General features: G+C 48.7%; 1 pseudogene; it reads right to left on the minus strand.

The window, feature by feature from the left end:
- Window positions 1-4,412, minus strand: part of LOC104984450 — a 5,669-nt pseudogene extending 1,257 nt beyond the window's left edge.
- Window positions 4,413-9,094: the final 4,682 nt, after the last annotated feature.

A 9,094-nucleotide genomic window follows, 5' to 3' on the forward strand; every position in this document is an offset into this window, starting at 1 on the left:
CCAGCCTGCCATCAGGGTACCAGGGCACCAGAGAGGTCAGCCTGCCATCAGGGTACCAGGGCACCGGAGAGGTCAGCCTGCCATCAGGGTACCAGGGCACCAGAGAGGCCAGCCTGCTATCTGGGTGCCAGGGCACCAGAGAGGCTAGCCTGCCATCAGGGTACCAGGGCACTGGAGAGGTCAGCCTGCCATCAGGGTACCAGGGCACCAGAGAGGCCAGCCTGCCATCTAGGTGCCAGGGCACCAGAGAGGCTAGCCTGCCATCAGGGTACCAGGGCACCAGAGAGGTCAGCCTGCCATCAGGGTACCAGGGCACCAGAGAGGTCAAAATTGAGGCACTTAATTCCAGAGCAACAGATGAGGACCCTGGAACTCAGGTGCTTATGTGAGGGCCAAAGTCGCCCAACTGTCAGATGTAGAGATGTAAGGATCATACCTTATTGGATGTGACACTAAAACTCCCATGTACACTTTCTGTTCCTCCCCGTGTTATTCACCAGAATCCGGGACTTTAATTACTGTGTAAATAGGAAGGACTTGGGCAGGGAAATGACACTGTAGAGCCCGGGGCAGTTTCTGAGAGTGTGGAAAACACCAAATAGGTAGCTCACTCTCACCCTTGCATGATGACTGGGCATGTGGAAATGTCTGAACGGTTCTGTGCTGTGTGAATGGGTGAGGAGAGAGGGGAGGACAGGGGTGCATCTGAGAGCAGCCAAGTGCTGACCTCTGCACTGGGGGCAGTCCAGTGTTGGCTTCCATATGCTCGCAGGTGATCCTACAGCCAGTCAGCCTCTCTGGACCACTGGGCAGGGGATGACAGCATCTGAGATCTCTATGTGGGGGCAGGAGGGCAGAGTGGGATCAGCTCTGGAGAGAACCCTGTCTGGGCCTCAGAAGGCCATGTGTTAAGCTCTACCCTGGCAATAACAGCCCAAGTGACAAGGAAAGTCATTTACCTTTTCAGAGTCTAATCTCTCATTTCTAAGGAAGAAACACTATATAACAGCATCCCCTATGTTTTGTGTTAAGTATCTCATTTTATTCCATTCCATCCACACCCCTCTGACTTCCAGGGTCATGCATGGAAATCTCCAGGGCTCCTAAGAGGCCTTACTGGACTGGTTCAGAACTCAGGCTGTGTTCTGAACACATGCCCTTTTTGTCTGAGTACCTTCAACAAGCAATTGGAGACCAGATTTTCCATGGAGTAGGATGGCACCCAGACAGCCTTGGACAAGGTCAGTGTAAGCTCATGTGCCATGATTATGTTACATCCATGCATCTGGTGGGTATGCGTGTACATGTGTGAATATATCCGTGTGTCCATCTGAAGGTACATGCCGACTAAAGGTCCGTCTGGATGGGTGTGCGTATGTGTGCATTTGTGTTCATATACATAGATGATGTCAACTGAGTGAGAGCATTTAGGTACACACGTGTTCAAGCACATATGCCCAAATTCTCCTTTGTATCAGCTGCATGATGTTTTAGTTGTTCAGTCGTGCCCACCTCTTTTGACCGCATGGTCTGCAGCCCACAGGCTCCTCTGTCCATGAGATTTTCCAGGCAAGAATACTGGAGTGGTTTCCCATTTCCTTCTCCAGGGGATCTTCCCAACCCATTGATTGAACCCAGGTCTCCTGCACTGCAAGCAGATCCTTTACCAACTGAGCTACCAGGGAATGAGGGAAGAAACAGGTATACAAATATGCTTGTGCAAGAAGGAAGACATAAACTGCTGGAATTCCTCATCCCACTACTTCAGCACTTAGTTGGCTTTAGTTCTTAGGAGCCAACCCCATGTCTCACCAGATCACCTGATCTGCACCTTCAGAAAACTCTTTTTTCAATCACTGAGGTTTGATGAATGAAAGTGAAAGTTGCTCAGTCGTGTCCGACTCTTTGTGACCCCATGGACTATACAGTCCATGGAATTCTCCAGGCCAGAATACTGGAGTGGGTAGCCTTCCCCTTCTCCAGGGGTTCTTCCCAACCCAGGGACTGATCCCAGGTCTTCTGTATAGTAAGTGGACTCTTTACCAGCTGAGCCACCAGGGAAGCCCAATCACTTCACCTCACTTGATGAATGATGTGGATTCCAAGCTCTTGTCAGGAAGAGCAGAGAAGGAGGAGGTGCAGTTGGTGGAAAGTCCCAAAGGCACAGGACACTCAGGTGTGTGCTCCAGGAGGCCTCTGTCTGCTTAGGATCCAGGCTTAGGGAAGAAACTCTGGTTTAAATACCTAGGCAGATGAAGGGAGGGCCCAGCACTGGCCAGATACTGGGGGCAGCCTGCCCCTGCCAAACCCAGGGGCATGTTTAGGGTGAGATACTTGGCCACACACCAAGGATAGGTCCCCAGAAGCCTTGAACCCCACAGCAGCATCCCACCCCCACTCTCAGGATCTTGTCTGGATTCTCTGCTGCCCTGGGCTGTGCAGCTTCTTCTCTGGGCATTTGCACACCTGGCCCCACAGAGGGAAGAAACGCATCTTGGGTTGGGTGTCCCCTTGTCTGTCATAGGGACTCACCAAGGGTAAACCGGATGAATGTCTGCTGAACTGTATAGGCTGCATCCTGCTCCTTGTCTTGTGCGTCTGATGAGCTCCTGGAGCATGTGGTGACATGACTGTCTCAGCCCTGTCCTTAGCCCCACCTCCTGCTCCAGGTCTAGGTCCAGTCCCAATCATTGTCCCAGTAAGTCCAATTTAAACCCAATCCCAGTGAACTGCAAGCCAAGCCCAGACCCAGTCTGAGGCCCAGGCTCGGGGCCTGGCTCAGGTTCAGGTCCAGAAACTCACTTTTCTTATACTGAGAGAAGGCATTCTGGAGGCACTGTAACTGTCCCTCTAAGACTGCCACCTGCTGCCTCAGAGCATTGACCTCTGCAGGAAAGAGAGGCCGAGTGAAGACAGATCAAGTACAGCATGGGGTCACTCAGAGCCCAGGCCTCAGGAAGGGTGACAAGTGGAGCTGCATATTGGGGATGGGGTAAGGACACGGGATGCATGAGAGAAAGTGCTGAACTAAAGAGGGCCTCCTACCCTCTCCACACCACTAGAGCCCCGAGAGCTTTCTTACCTGCAAGTCCACTCTCTCCCTTTGCTCCTTCTTATCCAGGATCACCTCTGTCTCCCTTCAGTCCTGGGGGACCCATGGCACCAGAAGGTCCTGTGGACCAATGGCTCCAACAGGCCCTGGGATCACAAAAGAATTGCTGTGTGAGTTCTGGACACATTGTCCAGCAATTTTCACCTCCTCCAGTACATAGACTGTCATATCCCCAGCAGTATGCACTCCCCCTGTACAAATGTCCCTAAGTGCCTGAAACCTCTTCTTGCATATTCTCTGTACACTGACTGTCCCATAACTCAACAACCATCCTTCCCTGAATACAGATAGTCCCCGCTGCTCACACCATCCTCTCCCTAGAGACAGTTCTCAGAGCCCAACGCTGGCTCTCTCCCTGGAATGCCAGCTCTAGCCTGGTGATGGTGGGCACAGGGAATGTGAGCCCAGCCCCATGACCATTGCTCAGCTTGTGTGCCAACACTTCCAGGGCTCCCGGCTCACCAGGGATACCTCTCTCTCCTTTGAGACCTGCAAGGCCTGGGGAGCCCTGCATGCCTGGGACACCCACTCCTCCTGAGGAAGGAACACATTGGGGAAACACAGCTCAGAGTGCACTCAGCAGGTACCATTTCCTCAGCAGTGCAGCTTGTCACCCACAGCTCCAGGTAAGAGAGTGACCTGGAAGACTGCTCCTGACCACTTGGTCTCCTCTAGGACCTTCAGTCAGTGTGGGAATGTGGGGGGAGAGGCCCAGGCCAGGCCTACCAGGGGTGGAGGTTCTAGGCTTTCTAGGCACTGTGCACATTCTTTGGTCCCCACCAGGGCTGCCAACATCACCCCTCCCTTCCCCCTCCCTCACCCACCACATAGCACCCTCCTACCTTTGGGCCCAGTGTCTCCTTTGGGGCCTGGTGTGCCTGGAGGTCCCATGCTCCCCTGCTTCCCTGAGGGGCCCTCTCTTCCAGCTGGTCCAGGAATACCTGGAGGCCCTGGGAAAAAGGACCAGCTCAGTCAGTGACACTGAATCTCCTTGGAAGTGGAGTGCATAAAATATGGGGCTGTAATAGAAGTCAGACAGGCAGCCTCTTCCAAAAGATGTTGCCCTCACTCTCCACCCTCCCCAGGAGCTCCAGCGTTCCCTGAAATAACCCCATGCCACCTTGAGAATGACCTTCTTCCTCTTCCTGGGGTAGAATCTGTGCACACCTACTGCCATGGCCTAGTGGCAGCACGCCATCTACAAACACCTGCATTCCATGCCCAGCTGTTCACCAGGTGATCCAGGCTCTCCCTTTGGTCCAGGTTCTCCACAGAGCCATTGTCCCCTTTGGGTATACAGGGCCAGCCCGTCCAGGCATTCCTGCTCGTCCTGCAGGTCCTGGTGAACCTGTGACATAGAAGAGATGGAAATAAAGCTGACCCCAGCCCAGGAGGAACCAGCTGCCTGCAGAGTCAGGGCCCCGGCATTCCTTTGGGGTTCTGTAGGGTGTATACACTCCGCTCCACCTGACCGGGCCAGTGGTGATCCAGGAAATGTGTGTCCACATCCCCATTTACAGGTGAAGAAACAGGCTTGCAGAGTTGGAGGCAGATCCAAACCAAGACCCACCTGACTGCATAAAATGCACCTGCCCCTGCCCCAAGGCTGTAATATTTATGACAGGTAAGTCTGTCAGCTTTTACCCTTGACCATGGACTCCCTGCTCTTCACCTGCTGAGAATCAAAGTTTATGTCAGAAATGACACCTGACACTAATCACCAGAGGAATATAAATCAAAACCACAATGAGCTGTCACTGCATATCTTTAGAATGGCTATGATGAAAAAGATAGCAAATAATTGTTGGAGAATGTGGAGAAAAGGAAATCTTTATGCACTGTTAGTGGGAATGTAGGCTTCCCTGGTGGCTCAGAAGGTAAAGAATTTGCCTGTAATACACGAGACCCAAGTTCAGTCCCTGGGTTTGGAAGACCCTCTGGAGAAGGGGATGGCTACCCACTCTAGCATTCTTGCCTGGAGAATCCCATGAACAGAGGAGCCTGATGGGCTTTTGTCCATGCGGTAGCAAGAAGCAGATATGACTGAGTGAGTGAGCCCAGTGGGAATGTAAATTGATACAGCCACTATGGAGAACAGTATGAAGTTGCTCAAAAATTAAAAATAGGTCTACTATACTTTCCAGCAATTCCACCTCTGAGTATTCAAGCAAAGATCATGAACACACTAATTCAAAAAGATATTGAAATCTCAAATTCATCACAGCATTGTTTATAGGAGCCAAGACATGGATGCAGCCTAGAGTCTAAGAATCTGTGGATCGATGAATGGATGGAGAAAATGCAGTTTGTATATTCAGTGGAACAGTATTCAGCCATAAAAAGGAATGAAAAATTGCAATCTGCAACAACATGGACAAACCCTGAGGGCTTATAAATGGTTATAAGTGGAATAAGTCAGGCAGAGAAATACAGGTATCATAGGATCTTATATTTGGATTCTAAAAAACAAATGGACAAAAGCAACACACACATAGATGCAGAGAAGAGACTGATGGTCCCTCCAGGTGGGGTTGGGAAGTGAACAGAAGGGGTAAACCCAGTCAAAAGGCACAACTTCCTGGTATAAAACAAATGAGTCCCAGGAATCAATGTACAGCAAGGTTACTGTAGTTAGTAATACTGGGTTGCATGCTTAAAAGTTGCTTAGGGAGTAGGTTTTAAAAGTCCTCATCACACACACACAAATTGTCACTATGTGTGTTGATGGATTTTGACATGTCTTATTGTGCAATCACTTCACAATATATATAAATATAAAATCATTATGTTTTATACTTGAAACTAATATATTTTAGGTCATTTATATTTTAATAAAAGGAAGAGAAAAAGCTATGTAACATGCTCTTGAAAGTACAGAAAATAGACTAAGTTATAATGTACCATTAAGTGATAAAAGTATGCTATAAACACTTATTCAATATGTATTATGCATGTGCACATGTAATATGTATTGGAAAAACCATAAGAACAGCATATACAACAGTCCTCACAGTTGTTCTTTCTGTGTGGCACAGTTCAGGTCATCTTGATTTTCTTCTTTTTATCTTTGGTGACCATGTATTATTTTCTATATTGGAAAGTGAACAAACATTTTTAAAAAGACATATTACTTCACAAAATGCTGCCTAGGTCTGAAATTATATGAGATTTACCCCTACTTAAGAATTTTACACTCCATTCTGGGAATTTGGTTATTCTTGATCCATTGAGATGAAATTCACATAATAGAAAATTAACTTTTTACTTTTTTTGGCTGTGCCACATGGCATGCAGAATCTTCTTTCCCTGACCAGAGGTTGAACCCAGGGCCTCTCAGTGAGAACGCTAAGTCGCACTGGGCCACCATCGAATTCCCTAAAATCAGCTTTTTCAAAGTGTACAAATGAGTGTCATTTGCTCATTCGCAACAATTTGCCACTACCACCTCTATTTAATTTAAAAATATTTCATCAACCCCAAAGGAAACCTCACATATATTCATCACTCTGTCCCTGCCTCCTCCCAGGCCTTGGCTTCCACTGTTCTGCTTCCTGTCTCAATGATCTATTCTGAATATTTTATATAAATACATACAAAAAATGACATTTTGTGTCTGGCTTTTTAAACACGGAGCAACCTTCTTGGGGTTCATCCAATTTGAAGCACATCTCAGAACTTCATTTCTTTGTATGACTGAGCAATGTTCTATAGTGTGAACACAAAACATTTTATTTATCATTCACTATGGATAAACATTGATAGACACTTGGGTTGTTTCCATTTTTGGCTCTTGTGAGTAAAGCATTCACGTGCAAAAAGACAACAAGAGAAATCTGTCAGGTGCTGCTAACTTGTTCATTCACTTCTTTGTTCATTTCCTCATTATTTCATTTCTCTGTTCACTGAGAAACTATCTGCAGAACATCGCTTTCTGCCTAGCACTGAGCAGGATGTACACATTAGCACCAGGTCCTGATCTGCAAGGAATCTTTCATCAAGTTTTAAACTGTGAGGCACAGGTAATGAGTGAGGAAAACAGTTCCTAAGATGTCCCTCATCCCATCAGAGCATCCTCAATCCGAGAACACACATTTGGAGCAAACAGGACTTTAAGGCTAAAGAGGATTTAGAGAGACTTAGAGAGGAGAGGTGACATATCAGATTTGGAAACCATTTTCACAGAGTAAGAGGGTCTGGCCTGCTTGGGCCAAGAATGCACAGGTGGTGGGAGACTGGTGCATTTGATGTGTGGCTGAGAGCCTCTGTGCTGGGTGTTGTGTCCTGCTGTTAGTTACAATCTTCACTAGGCATGGTACAGAAGCCCAGAGTTGAGCCCTGCATCCCAGACACCGTGGTGCACTGTGCTCAGGCAGAGATGCCTGGGCTGCCAATGAGCCCCTCCCGAGCTCCCCCTTGGCTGGGTGGCAGCAACTACCTGGAAAGAAAGTCACTCCTTAGAAGGGAGCATCACAGGTTGCCCATCCTTGTGCACAAACCATGGAGGCCATGGGTGCACTGAGGTGGAGGAAGGAACGTCCTGCTGAGCAGCAATCACCATGCCTCCCAAGCACTCATCTTTGCCTCCTCACATCCCCTGAAGTCCTAGCCCTGTACCTTACTGGCACCTGAAGTGAAGCTTGATTGACCAGCAATTTGGCCAGCCTTAACTGTACTAAAATGCCTCATCTCCTGGCCATTTACATTCTTTTATTCCAACAAGTATTCACTGAGCTTCTACTAGGTGTATGGTGCTGTCCTAAATGCTGAGATTATACTAGTGAAAAAAATAAACAGACAAAAACCATGTCCCTTCCTCACAGAGCTTAAACTCAGCTATGTAGAAATAGATAATAAAAATTAAAGTGTACAACAGATGGTAATTCATCAGATCAGAATAAGTGCCACAGAGGTAAATTGAAGCCTAGAGAACTGGTGGGGGTGTCTTCCAAATAGGATGGCCAAAGAGGGAGTCTATGAGTGAAGCTGTGATGGGGGTGAGGAGTGAGCCATGGGGATGTGTATGGACTGAGCAAGGACAGGGCCCTGGGGAGGCAGGGGGATGTGCGTGCTCAGGGACCAAGAAGGAGCCAGTGTGGTCAGAGTCCAGGGAGTGTGGGAGGAGGGGAAGGAAATGAGCTCAGAGAGATCAGCAGGGGTCGAGGTTGGAAGATGCTGTGGGATGTGAGCTTCACTCCCATGGGAGATATGCACCCCAGGAGGCATTCTGGCACTGAATCCTTCTGGGCAGCAATCTCAGAGTCACTAAGGAAGGAATTGACCCTGGAAATACAGCCCCCCAAGCAGGGCCCAGGTGTTATTGGCCCTGCACGACACGTCTGGGGCATCACCAAGTGACTCAGCGCCACCCTCTACCTCTGCTCAGGGGTCTCTCCTCTCAGGCCCATCTTGTCCTTTACATCAGGTTCTTGGGAACATGTGTGTCAGAATCTGTGGGGGAGGTTGTTGCCAGTGCAGACTCTGGTTCCACCCAGCCCTACTGGTCAGGATCTGAGGATGATAGGATCTCTAGGAAATTCTCAGACCCATCACTGTTAAAGGACGACAGTGCCTGGATCTGGGGAGCCAGTGTGGAGCCTGGTCTTGGCCCGACTGTGCACTGTTCTCTCTCCAAGCACCAACCCAAGGCCAGACTTGGAATGCACAAGAAAGAGAGGTCTGGGGTACATCATGCAGCTGAGAGCCACTGTAGGGAAAGTCTCCACCCCACCCCCTGCCCCAGGATTCAATTCAGGACACTCTGGGAACTAGAGGGAAGTGGTATCTTGAATACCACCCCACTACTGCAGGCATGAAATTAAAAGACGCTTACTCTTTGGAAAGAAAGTTATGACCAACCTAGATAGCATATTCAAAAGCAGAGACATTACTTTGCCAACAAAGGTTTGTCTAGTCAAGACTATGGTTTTTCCTGTGGTCATGTATGGATGTGAGAGTTGGACTGTGAAGAAGGCTGAGCGCCAA

The sequence above is a fragment of the Bison bison genome, unplaced genomic scaffold (assembly GCF_000754665.1).
Source record: "Bison bison bison isolate TAMUID 2011002044 unplaced genomic scaffold, Bison_UMD1.0 scf7180017864029, whole genome shotgun sequence".
NCBI lineage: Eukaryota > Metazoa > Chordata > Mammalia > Artiodactyla > Bovidae > Bison > Bison bison.